At 50.2% G+C, this 15,000-nt stretch overlaps 1 protein-coding gene across 8 annotated transcripts in view; it reads right to left on the bottom strand.

Moving 5' to 3' along the window:
* LOC125956861 (myocyte-specific enhancer factor 2) overlaps positions 1-15,000 on the bottom strand; it is a 39,285-nt gene that overhangs the window by 15,972 nt on the left and 8,313 nt on the right. Inside the window, exon 1 of one of the 8 annotated variants that reach the window (XM_049689110.1) lies at positions 9,700-10,623. The exons of the other annotated variants lie outside the window; for them this stretch is intronic. The gene's annotated coding sequence lies outside the window, so the exon portion shown is untranslated. Of the gene's footprint in view, positions 1-9,699; positions 10,624-15,000 lie in introns of those variants that run through there. 8 annotated transcript variants of the gene reach the window in all.

Raw genomic sequence — 15,000 nt, 5'->3', positions numbered from 1 at the left:
GCGGCCTATGTGGCAGCATCGTTCTCATTAGGACAAATGCCTGTCTGTCTCTGTCACTGTCTCTCTCTCTCTCTTTCTCTCTGTCGATAGAATGTTGGAGTTGAGAGTGCCAGGAAAAAAGGAAAAACCTCGAAAACCGAAGCAAATCCATCCGCAACGAACCACGGCACACACCGTGGAGTGGAAATGAGTGCATGATGAAGTGCATCGCACTGTGCGCCTGTGTGGGTATGCGTGTGTGTGGTACTCCTAACCGAACGATCTACCGAACGCCTTTCGAGCACAACGGATCGTTCTCTTGCCCTCCAGCTGTGTGTCTCTCGCTCTCTCTTTCTCTCTCCCTCTTTCTTTTGTGCTTCTGTCCTGCATCGGCATTTCCGCCGTTGCCCGTTGTGCTCCGCATTGCTTCACAGCAACAGCAGCTGCCTCGCGAGGATCTCTAGAGGCTGCTCTCGGGGTTTGTAACGCTTCGCGCTTCGGTTCGTCCGCTCGCGAGACACCCATAAACGTCGTCGCTATCGTCATCGTCGTAGTCGCTGGAAAATGATTTGTGAGCAGCATATGTTTCTATAATTTGTCAATTCCACCACTGATGTTGGTGGTGATAAATCATAAACATGTTTCTCCATCCGAGACGATTTTTCGCGTACTTTCCAGTGACTGACTTCATATTCTGCTTGGACGTTGGTCCATTCTGTGGACACAATACCTCTTATCGGCTCACGCTCACCTCATTGATTGCATTTGTACCGGAAAGTCTCCGGTGTGCTGTGGCATCCTTTGGCACTTCCAACGCTCACGACGGTAAAAGCAGCTTCGCAAACCCACGCGCTCTCTTCGTATCTCCCTTTCTCTTTCTCTCGCTCACTCGTTCGCTCTGGCGAACTGCGTTGTCTCACCAGCAAACACCAGCACCATGCCAACAAATGGATGGATGGAGACGCACGGTCGGCCGCCTCACGCGTTGCATTCACGTGGGCGCCTCCAGCGCACCAACAGAGAACGCTCGCAGGGGGGGAGAGAGTGGAACAGTTTTCCAGCGCACGCGACACGCATAAGCACGTTCCCGGTAAGCATCCTCGCACACACGTAGCCCACCTCTCGAGGAACACACCTCAGGGGTTCTCTCGGCAATAGCGGGGACGAATCGGGTTTGAGAAAGGAAAAGACCAAAAAACTAAAAAGCCCCCACCACACGCACCGACAGGACAGATCGATACCTACCAAGGACCGTTAGAGACCATTGGAATCAATCGGGAATGGTAGCCCCGGCCAGGTTAAAACCAAAGACACACTCACGTTGTACTGAACGAAAACGTCTGATGGATCCTGCCCCCGTCAACCATGTAGTTATCCTAGAATTGATTCACTGGTGGGCGTAGTAAGAGGCCAGATAAAACCCTCCCATCCATCTATCCAGCCGTCTGTGGCGAGGGATTTTCATTCACTAAACCTTCAGGCCAGACGCAGCGCTAGCTATTTTCAAACTTCGAAACATCGTAGGCCATTCATTGACAGGCGTATCGGTTCGTAACTGAAGGCACGTAGGGAATTATTTTCCAATTAAGCTACAACATTCTCGGCATGATACATACCAAATCAGAAGAGAAGAATGATCAATAAAAACCAGCCTACAACAGAGCAGAGGACGAGGGCTGCAGCAGGACCGGCAACGGCGAATGCATGACCTACATTTATGCATTTCTGTGCCATGTCCCTCAGATGATCGATATGTGGGTTCAACCACAACATAGCATCTACCTCTACATATGCGTCCCCTTGCATATTTTCCAAGTTTGCGATTATCTTCCCTGATAGCACTCGCAGGATGAGTCTGTCCGTTCTTCTTGTAGTATATCAGTTAGATTAGGCATGTTTCGTAGCGCAAGACGACAATGCCAGTTTCGAATTCTCCAATGGATTCCGCCGGGGAACATTTTCTCATATTCGCTGCCAAGGACATGAATGGATGACACATTAGGACAACCGGTAGCCAGATAATCAACGGCAACAGCTGACCTTCTTCATGTGTTTGTGTGTGTGTGTGTGTGTGTGTGTGTGTGTGTGTGTGTGTGTGTGTGTGTGTGTGTGTGTGTGTGTGTGTGTGTGTGTGTGTGTGTGTGTGTGTGTGTGTGTGTGTGTGTGTGTGTGTGTGTGTGTGTGTGTGTGTGTGTGTGTGTGTGTGTGTGTGTGTGTGTGTGTGTGTGTGTGTGTGTGTGTGTGTGTGTGTGTGTGTGTGTGTGTGTGTGTGTGTGTGTGTGTGTGTGTGTGTGTGTGTGTGTGTGTGTGTGTGTGTGTGTGTGTGTGTGTGTGTGTGTGTGTGTGTGTGTGTGTGTGTGTGCATCGTAGCAGCAACAGCAGCACACCCCACCACATCGGCAACCATGTGCCACCGTTGCCATGATGATTTAATGATGAACCCATCGGGAGGGAAAATTGTTTTGACGTCACGCGCCATGTTTGTATCGTCCCAACGCATTGAAGCAAAGCCAACTGCATTCTTACACACACATAAAAACAGACTCAGGGTATGGGCGACTCCCATTCCTGGTATTCTTCTATTCATTAAGTTTTCTATTGAAATTTAATCCAACATTATTTAATGAAACCCTGGACTCACCGGACCATGGGGTCATGGGACAGGTATACCCGACCATGGGGAGCCACCAGCAACGGAGAGAGCTTGTGTGATTCATCCAACACGCTCTAATGCACTTGTGTGAGCCGGTTCTTACTCGGAAACTCTTCCGAGCAGTGAGCAGTGAATATAGCTCTGTGTTGCAAGCAGAGTTTAAGATCGTCTTGAGTTTTCCAATATTATCTGGTGTTTATCGGATGTTCAACCGACTCTTAACCAAATAACGTTGCTAATGAGCAGATAGCCCACCATGATGTATTAAGGACTGCAAAATGGAAATGTCACAGCCAACTAAGCAAGACGGTTTGTACAACTGGCAGATATAAAGGCAGAAGAGAGCTCAGATATGCGATGCTGCGAGTGAAAGTGAATTCCATCAGAGAGTGAAGCACTTCCCCAACTCAACATACAGAAAACCCTTTTTCGAATCCTTTGTGCTACCACCGTTAAGCACACGCACACACACGGCACAAACGAACGGTCTGTAACAGGATCAAGCAAGCAAGCAAGCCGATGAGTGGGACACGACGGGGAGAACCAAAGATTCATAAGCGCGCTAATGGAGCGGAATGAATGGTTCAATTTCCTCGAGCGAAAATGCGGTACCGAACCGGATCCGCAACGGGTGGGTGGTTAGCACGGGACGACAGGGCAAAACGGTCCCCAACCACCACCACCACCACCACGGTGGGATACGGAACAGTGATCGACCAGCGACCGACCTGGTGTTGCTGCTGTTGCTGATGAGCGAACGAGCGGACGGTTAAACCAACCACTGACGTGCGGCCCCCGGCGCTGTGTAATGCCATGTGAAGCACAAAAAGGGGCTCAGACGAAAAGCTTTCGATGCGGAAAAAATCTTATCCCGCTCTCGGTGGTGGTGTGAAGGAGGTTGGAATCAATTGACCTTTATGGATTGGTAGACCTTTACGGAGCGGTCCGGATCATCGGATTGGAGCTCGGTCGGACATCGGATGCTGAGCGGATGCTGCCACTGCACCCGCCGAGAGAACAAACGCTTGTCTTCACGCACACACTCTCACGACAAAGGAGCTCTCTCACTCATGATCTCTCTCTCTCTCTCGCTCTTCCGCTGTGTTGTTAGGACACGCGATGGTAAGGATACGAATTTGCGCTACCAAGCAGCATATATATCGATGGCAAAATCGAAGATACCTGTTGAATGTGTTTTTTTGTCGGTACAACAAGTCAAGCTGCGTCTACGTCAGATAGTCACATAGTCTGCCATATTTGTACCATCTAGATCCACCGCAATCCGCTATAAAATCGTAATTTTTATCATTTTTACTATTTCCTATTTTCTTCAAAGAAAACACATCTGGCTCAAGAGGGACCGACCCTTGGCTTCTATAGGGAGTTATTGGGCCGCCTGCTGTGTTGCTGTCCCTTCATCTGTCTTATCAACCAACCGCCCGTTCAAAGCCAACCATGATTGACATTTTACGACGTTTTATAATTTTACGACGTGAAGCGAATAATTACCGGCTGGCATCGTCCCGGCAACGAGAGGCGCCCTTCGCCGCGCACCGAATGTGATGAAATCAATCGTTCCACCATCCAAGGCACCCTTTTACCGCACCGCGCCTCATCACGTTCTACGGTTGAACCAGCCGGTCCCTATCTGGAGTAATTAGTGGCCTTTGAAAATATATCGCTTGAACAACATTCGGTTAGACTCTCCTTTTTACACACACCCGCCAGAGACCTTCACTTTCATCCACACCAGGAGTCGGAATGTAGTTGGCGGTATTCCTATCAGGGGTTTTGTTTGCTTTTTGCATAGGAAATTGGTTTTTAAAATGAGTCAGCTGCACAAGGGTCTTGTGCTACGTGTTACAATTCCAAAACACCCTTAACATCGCAAACGCCAACTGCGTCAGCAGCGCTAGCCAGCAAACAAGCTAACCAAAACGTTCCGTCGGAGTAAGGTCCTGCGAGGAAGGAATGCATTTGTGGTTTAGCTCGGTTGTAAACACACAGAGACAGTAGCAGAAGCAGCAGCAGCAGCAGTAGAGCTGCAGATGTAAGACAACACCGACATCGCCCTACGACTGCAACCGAATGGCAATAAAAACCGGAACGTGTGTGTGTGTGTTCCGTTGCTCACAAGTCACATTAACTGCAGCCCAGCCGCCACCCTGTACGAGCCGTCGTTGTACGTACATCTGCCTTTTATGGTCCACAACATTCGAGGAGCTGGCAGCGAAACATTTACATCAACTTTGTGTACGGTGGCGGCGGCGGCGTTGACGACGACGGAGGCGGCTGGACAGCTATTTCGTTTCGACCACATTAGAACGTGATGATCCCGATATTCCACTGCAAAATGCACCCCGCCTGTCCCTAAACCAACGCTACCATACGCTCCGCCATCCAGTATTTTCCAAAAACGGGGAAAAGAAGGAAAATCAGCCGCAAGAACATAGCAACCCTCCCGCGGACGGTCGGTCGGACGCATCTCGCGGTGCATCATGCCCTTGGGGAGGTGATCTCGATTTTCATGCCCACCGCGACGACGTTGACGGATGCGCGGAGCACCATCATGGAATGCAAAGCAGTGTGTCAGCATGGGCCGCTCCGCAGGTCCCAGCGGAGGAGCGGAATGTCTCCTGGAATGATTTCCTTCATTCTCAACACTTCACCACAGGAGGTTCGATAAAGAAGAATAAGATGCACACACAATCAAAAAAGTAGGAAAAATAGGAAGAGATGTTGTGGCCACGATGGCACAACGATGGAACTCCAGCCACTCAAAGGCCCTTGCGCGGCCTAATGGAATATTATCGGGGTTGCCCAGATGTTGGCCCAGGCTGGCAGCCCGACCGCTGCAAAGGCGCAGACCGAACGACCGAAGAAGCAGCGGAAAGAGGACTCGTGGAGGATCGGCAGCAGGAGATCAAGAGCAACACGCGTGTGATGGGTCGTAGTCCTTTGGTCGCTGAAGCGACAAACACATGTGTTTGTCACCAACGGCGAAGAGGAAGAGCCAACATGCAAATGCTGGCTACCGTAATGACGACCGTCGTAGGTTCATTTTAGGGGATTAGACCGGTGTGTGTGTGTGTCAGCTGCAGCATCAACCATAAAAACTAACAACGCGGAACATTCGCTTACGGTACCATTTTAATTGATTCACTTCACAAACCTGATCCTCAGTGATCATGGCGCACACACACACACATAGACGGCATTACACACAAATCAAAACACATAATGAACCCTCTCCCCTCGGTCGGGAGTGCTAAAGTCGAAGTCGAAAGATAATGATGATTCGAACCGGAAGCTCACCAAACCACCAAACCACCCATCGTGACCCACGGACTGTGGCGCCAGGCAGTTCAAGTGGCAGTCTAAGGCAGACGATCGTTCCAATCGTGGCACAAGGGTACAGAGAGACCCAGGGTCTGGGAGCCTAGCATCGTCTAGCATCTGGCCAAATTACAGTCTGCCGGAGGAGGAGGAGGAGGAGGAGGAGGAGGAGGAGCACGCTATAGGCCAGAGCCAAAAATTATTAAGTCCCGCACTCCACGGCGCACTACACCTCATGATCAACATCTAAGAACCGACACACACACACACACACGCAACGTGTGGTTATGGAGGCTACGGTGGTGTGTGCGCGAGATTCGCGCGGCCACACATTTGGCATTGGCTGGCAATTTCTTTGTTTCGCTACTGGCCTGCTATACGTGCCTTCGAACGCGCGAATCGAGATCATGCCAGCGCGAGATCGATGCGGGCAATGCTGCACGAGACATGCTGCGGCCAAAAAGAGCCAAGCAAAAGAGAGATCGAGTTCAACGGCACCGGTGGCACGACGACGATGTTGTTGTTTCATTCCATTTTATGCTACCGATACGCCATCCTTTACAGCATGCAGTACTTGGACCATAGTAGGCGATGTGGAGTAACCTTTTTTTTATTGCAACATCAGCATGGAATCGCCGATGAAATGATTACGAAAGCATTGCGTCGCAACTGTCATTCGTTTTTTTGTTATGCTTAAGCAGTAATTAAAGGTCCTTCGGTACATCTTCAAACGTTGAACCATCTTTCGCACTACCCACGACAACGACGACGACGACGACGACGCAGTTCATCTGCAAACGACTTCCATTTTCGAGAAACCATTTTCTACTTTCCCCGCTGCCCGTACCACCATCATCTTGCGGTGCGTCTGCGGTTGCGGTGATGGTGGTGACCGTCTTCAGTGCGAAGACGACACATTTCGACAGCTTCATCTTATGGTTACGCAACGCAGCGTTAACACCGCCAGCGAGCAAGCGAACGAACGCGCCGCCGATTGGCCCCCAGGGTGGTGACCGTGCGCCCGGGAGGTCAGGCTCCCGGGGTTCAGCGGCGTCTCGGCCAATGCCATGCCAGGCCACGCTAGGAGCGTCCCAGTGAAAAGTGAAGAAGAAAACCAAAACTCAAACTCTTCTGATACGACGATACGAACGACGCTCAAGGTTTTTCAATCTTCACTCGCAGCCGTAACACCGAGAGCAGCGATCTAGCGCGAGAGTGATGTTCCTTCGATGACAACCGTGTAAAACGTGTTTACCAGAGGACCTCCCCCTAAGAGGGGGGAGCAGGAGAACCAAGGGATTAAGATCGATCTGTGAACAACCGAAGACAGATCGCTCGCTGAGCATCAAAAAGGTGTGGACCATTTTCCGCTTAAAGGAGAAACGCGGAACATGTCCACCAATTATTTGCAACCTCCACTGTAGCACCTACCGTACGACTTCACGACGTAATTGAACATCAGAAGACGCGAGAGAGACAGAGAGAGAGAAAACAGTTCGTGAAAAGGCCCCTTGAAGTGATTGGCCAGTGGTACATTTCGATTCGCTTAGCTCAGTGACCGCCAGTGCAATCGTTCACCATCTGCACCAACGGTTGAGGTTAACATCCAGCCAATGCACCACAGCAGGCAGGCAAGGCAGGCCACTAGACGTCGACGTCTACAGCAATTATGACGCGGTCCCCAGTCCTTTCGTTCGTTGTCATCCGTGCAGCGCCTCTCTGGACGACCGGCTGCTGGAAACGTGAAGATTGAATTGGGGAAAAAAAAAGAAAAACCTCACGAAAACGTGTGCATGTCACATGAAACCGCGCACCGGAAATGGCATCTGCTGCTGCAGCAGCAGCAGCAGTAGCACGTGGCCACCAAGCTCCTCGCTTACCGTTGTCTGGTTCGTCGGCTTCCTTTACGAATGATGGATGACATCTTGAGAAGGAAGGAGAAGGAACGGCAGCGGAGCTCGATAACAATCGCCTTCGCGAGGGAGCGAGAGAACCCGACGGTGCAAAAGCAATTATGTTTCCGAGAAGATCGAGACATTTTCCGGACATTTCCCGGGCCTCCTTCTTTACCCGGGCGTTCTTGCTTGCTTCCTTCTTCCGCATAAACTCCTTCTTCAGGTTAATTCTTTCCACGTTTATGCTGTGCTACACGCTCTCCGGTTGCGCTCATTAAAACCAACAAACGCCACACACGACAGCGACGGCGACGGCGACGACGACGACAGATAGGCAGACACGGTCATGGCGCATCTTATTCCCCTTTTCTGTAAGAGTCGAGTGTTTCCCCGATGTCCCATCCCTTGATATTCGATTTTCATGATGTCTCCCGTCCTCTTATTGTCGGTGGCAAACCATAAATGGTAGTCGATACGTGCGTGTGTGTGCATGTGTGTGTGTCTGTGTGTGTGGAGCGACCCCGGGTGCGTTAATGAACTACGGAGTCCATTTGCTCCTGCTTCCATTGACGTTCACAGCCCGCGATCATCGAGAGGATCGCGTGCCTTGGCTGTTGTTGTGCGATGATTTAGTGAAGCCAAGCCGCACGCACAAACGCACGCTTCTTCACGCTAATCTTTCGCTCGCTCTCGCTTCCGTTACGCCGCCGCCACGCATCGAATGTTGTCCCCCTTCATCCTTCGCTTGGCGCTTTTCCCTCGAGTCCTCGGCGCGTGCGCAACGATCAATCCCCGCGCGTTGCGATGCCAGCGCTCGGGGCGAAGAAGAATTATGCGCACGCGTTGCGCCATACACGGCCACCCCACCGATGAGTCCTCTCCCTTCTACCGACTCCTTCTCAATTCCCCTTTGGCCCTCGGAGTATGTAAACCTACACAACACACGGGACACCCTTCGGTGCTGCGATGTGCATTACAATTTGTTTGCCAATTTCCACCACAGACCGTACGTACCCCGTGTGGATGTAATAACAAGAAGTTTCAAATGGAAAACAAGGGAAATTGTTTAGAAAAATAAATAATTTACTCGCTGAACTGCAAGTACAAATATGTTGCTCAAGCTGAGAATGGAAGCCGCAGTCGCCTAGGGAAGTGACGAAGACGATCTTCATTCCTCGGAGAATTAATATGAAAGAACGAGTGAGAAAGAAAGAGAAAAAAAAAAGAGAGAGAGAGAGAGAGAGAGAGAGAGAGAAAGAGAGACAAAGCGATGGAAAATGTTTCCGGACAGCTGCACGCAAGTGTCGTCGCCGACGTCGCCGAAAGGAAACAATTCTGCCGGCTGCTTCTACAGCAGGGAGGATCAATAGACTGCTAGCTACCATTGGCGTGGTAGTGAGCCTGAGTCTGGACACGGTGACTGTTCCAGTTAAGCGCGTGAAAACTGATCCTCGCATGCACGCAATAACCCGGGGGAGCCAGATCTCATCCAGCTGCCAGCTGAAACCGACCAGCCAGTAACGACCAAAAAACCGTGATCGTTGTGCGGTAAGATAGTAAATAAGACCTGACGGCGGGAAATGCCACAGGACAGAGGAGAAGGGTGTGCGAGGGAGCACGACTTCATGATTCACGATAACGATTGTCTAGATTGCCGCGATACTTATGCTCTGATTCAGATTGCCTGCTTGCCAGAATCTTAGTGAGTGCTTATATAGATGGCGCCAGGCGCATTCGTGAGCACATGGTAGGCCAGCTTTCAAGGCGATCGCTCGCTCTAGTCACAGACTTAGAGGCCCAAATTTCATCATAACACACATACACACACACACTCACCTGTGTCCGTGCCGAGCCGCGATTTGTTTTGCTTTTTTGAAGAAATTTGGTCAAGTTTTCTTTGCCATGACCAGGGGGTGAGAGGGCGGACGGTAAAGACACTAACACCACTGCTGCGCCATCATCGCGCCCATTGCGATTGTTCCGCTTGTTGCTGGTAAGTATTCACCGTTGACCGATGCGCAGTACACCTACTGCCCTGTGAGCAGTTTGCGCAGAATCCACCTTCAACGATCACTCATGCGACCCGGGGGGGCGCACCAGAAGAGATGAGATGCAGAAGCGGAGAAGCAGAGCACAAAATACAGTCCCAGTCCTCAGCACTAACCACGCGATGGACGACAGTGTCCGACTTCTGGCGACTCCTTTCCACAAAGATCTTCAATCCTAGCTACCAACGCAACGGCAGGGCGCTACCAGCAACGTCAACAACGCGGTACACAGAGCACGGAGAGTGATGATGACGACGACCACGACGACGACGACACGACAACGTGCGGCTCGGACTCGGTACTGATTTTCCGTTCGATTTTCCACCTCTATTAATAGATTGTAAACGTTGCCCTGATCTACGTTGGTGTGTACGCTGGTGTGCTCATCTCAATGCGGATACCTACGCCTTGCGTAGAGCACCAGCCCGAGAACGGTTTTCCATCACCACCACCACCATCATCACCATATTACGAGCAGATACGAGGGAAAAATGGTGGAAAAGGGGTGAACGAGGACTCGTTCTCTTAGCACTCGTTGCTTCTGTCTCTGTGTATCTATCTGTCTCCAACCACAGACCGGCGACCAACGGAATGGTGATGAGCTCGTATGTGAAAAGACACTCGCATGATTTTCTTACTTACGACTTCAACTCAGAACTACTAGTTGAACCAGAGTTACTGAACAAAGCTAGCCAGTACAACGATATATGATTCGAGAAGCTTAGATATACCGCCCGTATTGAGACACGAATGCCGCAGGAGTAAAGGAGAAAGATGGTGTTGGTTCTGGCTCGCTTTCCGTGTTGCGCGCGATCGCCAACACAATCGCGAACCCCCTTCGACGACGCAACATTTCACAACCTCCCAGATATCCCCATCCATTCGACCCCGTAAGCAGCAAGGAGCAACAGCTTCCCAGGAGATCTCCGGCGGTGGTGAAGATCATTATACCCACCAGCGAAGCAAAGTCGAGCGCGCCGCTCCAAAGGAAAATGCACACCAGGAACGATCACTGCGCATGATCACTGCGCGCTGTGGAAATCATGAGATGCTGCTGTTCAGCTTCGTGATGGTCTGTGACGTCGATACCGAGGTGATCCCGCGCAGACTCAGAAACGGAAAGGCGTAAGCAGACTAAAACCAACAGAAGCGCTGTAACTTCCTTCACATTAATCAAGTGTTTAGCGTAGTGTCTGCATCTTTCGCACGTTTGATCCTTGTCTTCTATACCTTTACTATGTAATCAAACCATTATTTTATAGAATATATTAACTTGATCTCGTATTACATAAGCGACTTTGTTGCACTGGAAGCTCTTCGTACTCTCTTCCTTTCATAGTTCCGCGTAGTGGAGAAGTACCTCGCTTACCACGTCGTTTGGCGCAGCAAAAACCATGCGCAAAGGCATGACCGAGTGTCTCAGGATTTGCCAGGTTCTCCTTGAGATACCGGTGACACGGTTACCACCACCATCACCGAACTCAGCGAGAGCTCATCACTGAAGATCGGTGTGATCGCACATGTCGCGATGAGCGTTGCACACAACACACCGTCACCAGACCAACGCCGGGGCTACTAGGATGGACTGAACAAGGGAATTGATGGTGTCACACGGGTGTGAAGATGTGGCTCAATGCCAGGGGAATGTACAATCCGAAAGACGCCAGACACAACCGGCGTCAAGAATTCGGTGAGTCGCAAAAGAAACATAACGATGCGAATGATACCAACGCAAACAAGAAGCGATTCGATTCCGACATCGCCAAATTCACCCTTTCTCCATGGATGCCATACCTGACGCTGGCCGTGGCGACCGGTGCCATACGAAAACCAATCCTCGATTGAGTAACCAACGATTGCGAAGATTGGAACAGTGTGCGGATCAGTGGGTTTAGACGCTTAAGCATCACCAGCAGCAGCAGCAGCAACAGCAACAGCCGGCTATACGATCACTTTGCATAGTGAGATAAGAAACGGTCACACTTCCTCACAGCCACCACACGGAACACACCAACGGTCTCGTGACCGATGGCCTGTGGCAGTGCCAGTGCTTCGAACGTCGACTTACGTCGTTAAATGTCCGATATGGCCAAGGAGCCACAACGCAACGCAACAGCGAAACAGGGACGGGAAATACCCAAAAACAAACGAACTCGACCGACCACCATCCAATCCATCCTCATGCAAATGAGACGCGCTTAGTTTTCGCCATTTCTCGCTGTCTCTCGCGAGGTACAATATATGCACAGATATGGCGGCAACAAAACCCCAGCACGTATCGTCGAGTCGTTGCCAGTTCTCGGTTTATTAGACACTAAATTTGCAGGAGCTGAGGCTCGGTTCGGTTGTTAACAGACGACTTGTATAACACTGCCAAATTCCAAACTTGATAGACTTTAAGCAGTTCTCTGTATATCTCTCTTATAAAAAAAAATCAACCTCAACTCCACCAACTAGGTCATTGCAAGGATAGCCGTGTTGGATTCCATTTGCATTCGCTAGTTTCCCGACTGTAAAGTGCATTTTAATTAACGCACTTTTGTGCAAAGCAGATATGCAAATTGCACATAATTTCAAGTCGACATATGAGCGTGGAAGATTCGATCGAATCTTCTGCTAAAGAAAGAACGTTGCATTGCTAAAGATCAAACCATCAAGCAATCTTTGGAACCAAACCAGCAAAGCCATGCGTTTCTGTCAACCTCTGGCAGAAACACAGATTCTGTCATTTCAGCTAAAATGGTAACCTTGAACCGACCATCGCCGCCGTTGCCAAGGACACCGCGAAATGGCGAAACTGCTCGCACACTGTCGTCTGTCTCTTTGCAAGTCAAACACAAAAAAGAAGCTGGATGATACTGCGCGCGATAAACCTGCTCAGCACGCTTCACCACTTTGCACTGAACCTGCAAAAGTTCAAGAGATTCATTAGAACGTTTCCGAAGCGCGTCAACAAGTTGATCAACACGTCAGCCAGTCAGTCTGCCCGGTTCGGTGTGTGTGTGTGTGAAGCTGTGAAATGGTTTTCCACCTTTCATCATTTTCCGAATACCGAGAATCACAAAATAGTCGAGTGGACGGGGGGGCATCGACGCAAAGGCACCGGAACAGTGCCCATGATCCAAGAAACCTGTGGATTAGATTCGCTCGAAACGTTCTTTAACAAGTCATCTACATTTCCTTTTCCATGATGCTGCCGCCTCCGGCGTAATCTCACCCAATCAATTGTGCCATCGGCGACAAACTTCATCCTCACTCCTGCAGCTAATAAAGAGACCAAACCCGCGCCATCACTGTAGAGTGTGCCTTGAAGCAACCATTGAAGCAGCCGCCTCCAAGCACGTTGCTGGTGTTTATTCGTTTTCCTTTCTTCTGTTTTATATTTTCCTTTTCGTCTTCCACTGCCAATAACTTCTCTCGCTGCATGTATCAAATTCCACTTGGCCTCGGAACTGACGGCCGCGGCACCCGCTAGAACGTCAGAGCGTTGGGTTCAAATCCGCTTTCGGTTCAGTGGAGCGCTTTTGCTCTGCCGGGAGTGCCGGATGCCCGGGAGCAGTCGTTTACCTTCTGCCTCTGCCAGTGCGGACGTTGCTAGGGACGATGATGCTTGACAACACGCCAAGGTGTACTTGATGGTCTTACCTTCATCGTCGTACACCACAGGACTAGGCGGGTGGAGCTAACACAGCCAATAATTCCTGGAACTGGCCAGCCACTTTATCGTCCGTGTCAGTTTCGCCGGGCGTACCAATTTCTTTTCGCGTGACCACCATCTTGGCTGTTGGGGTGCTTCTTTTGTGTGCGATAAGCACACACACGCACACACACCATCCCCTTCCCCCATTTGTCAGTCTCGTCGCACCAGCCTGCCCTGCGGTTTCCCGGTACGATCAGCAAAGGACATTTATAGTCCCGCCAGGACTATTACTGTTCCGGCTTGCTGCATTCTCGTTGTTGCTTATCTCGATAAAAACGAGCAAACGAGCCAAATAGTCAGACTAATAAGGACATGTTTTCAGCTGAGAACGAACGAACTCAGGGCAGAAAACATTGGTATAGCAGCCAGTCCATCCTGAAGCTCTCCCTAACTCCTGTTGAGTGCGACAAACCGCCAAACACACCGACACTGTTGCCGCCGCTGCTGCTGCTGCTAACAAACAAACATCACAACACATAGCTGCGCGAAAGTGAAAAAAAAAATTCCAGCCATTTTCGGCTCCTGGAGTTTGGAGGTCAGGTATGGAGGAACCGGGCGTCACGGGCTATAGTGAAAGCGAGAGATAAAGAGCGACGCGGAGATGGCACGAGCGAGAGATAAATGTCATGCGTATTTATGTTGTGCGTTGGCGGGCCTCTGTACTCTGCCTCTGGTTGTCCGGGGCAACGCGGGTCCAATGGCGCGCCGAGGACCACGAGATGAAATTATTTTTACCTTCGATAATACAAAATGGTTCAATGTTACTCAGAGGCTGGAACGAGAACCTTTGGTGTCTGCTGCTGACGGCTTCACCGGCGGTAATGGTCCACCAACAACGAATGCAAAAGAAAAACGGAAAACAGAAGAGAAAACGAAACGTAGAACACAAATAACAAAAAACCTTCAAAGCAAAGTAAAATCCGTGTTCAAAAATGTTAAAAAGCTGTCGAGCTGCCACTCAAAAACGAGGCGGCGTTTCCAATGGCAACCCTCGAGCTTTCATCAACGAACTTCGGTTGCGGTGGTTTCGTCTGTTGCTCCTCCTTCGTCCTTCTGGGTTGCTCCATCCGCGAGCCGTTCGGGTTCGAGAATTGATTAGAGAAATGTTTTGGGGCTAGCATATTTAGCAACCTAGCCACACTGTACCGTGGGTGGGTTTTTGCGGAAAAATTCCAACCGTCTAAATGATGTTAGCATGGCATACCCGTGGCCCAAGTACCATGAAAAATTATCTTAATAATTATCTTAAAAAGCAACAGAGCACTAGCTGGATTTTCATGTATAAACGAACAAAAAGAGAGAGAGAGAGAGAGAGAGAGAGAGAGAGAGAGAGAGAAAGAATCCGAAAATCCAGCGTTTGCCGCTTGATCAGCAATATTTACCTGATGA

This window comes from Anopheles darlingi, chromosome 3 (assembly GCF_943734745.1).
Source record: "Anopheles darlingi chromosome 3, idAnoDarlMG_H_01, whole genome shotgun sequence".
Classification (NCBI taxonomy): domain Eukaryota; kingdom Metazoa; phylum Arthropoda; class Insecta; order Diptera; family Culicidae; genus Anopheles; species Anopheles darlingi.
This window is presented reverse-complemented; position numbering and strand designations above follow the sequence as displayed.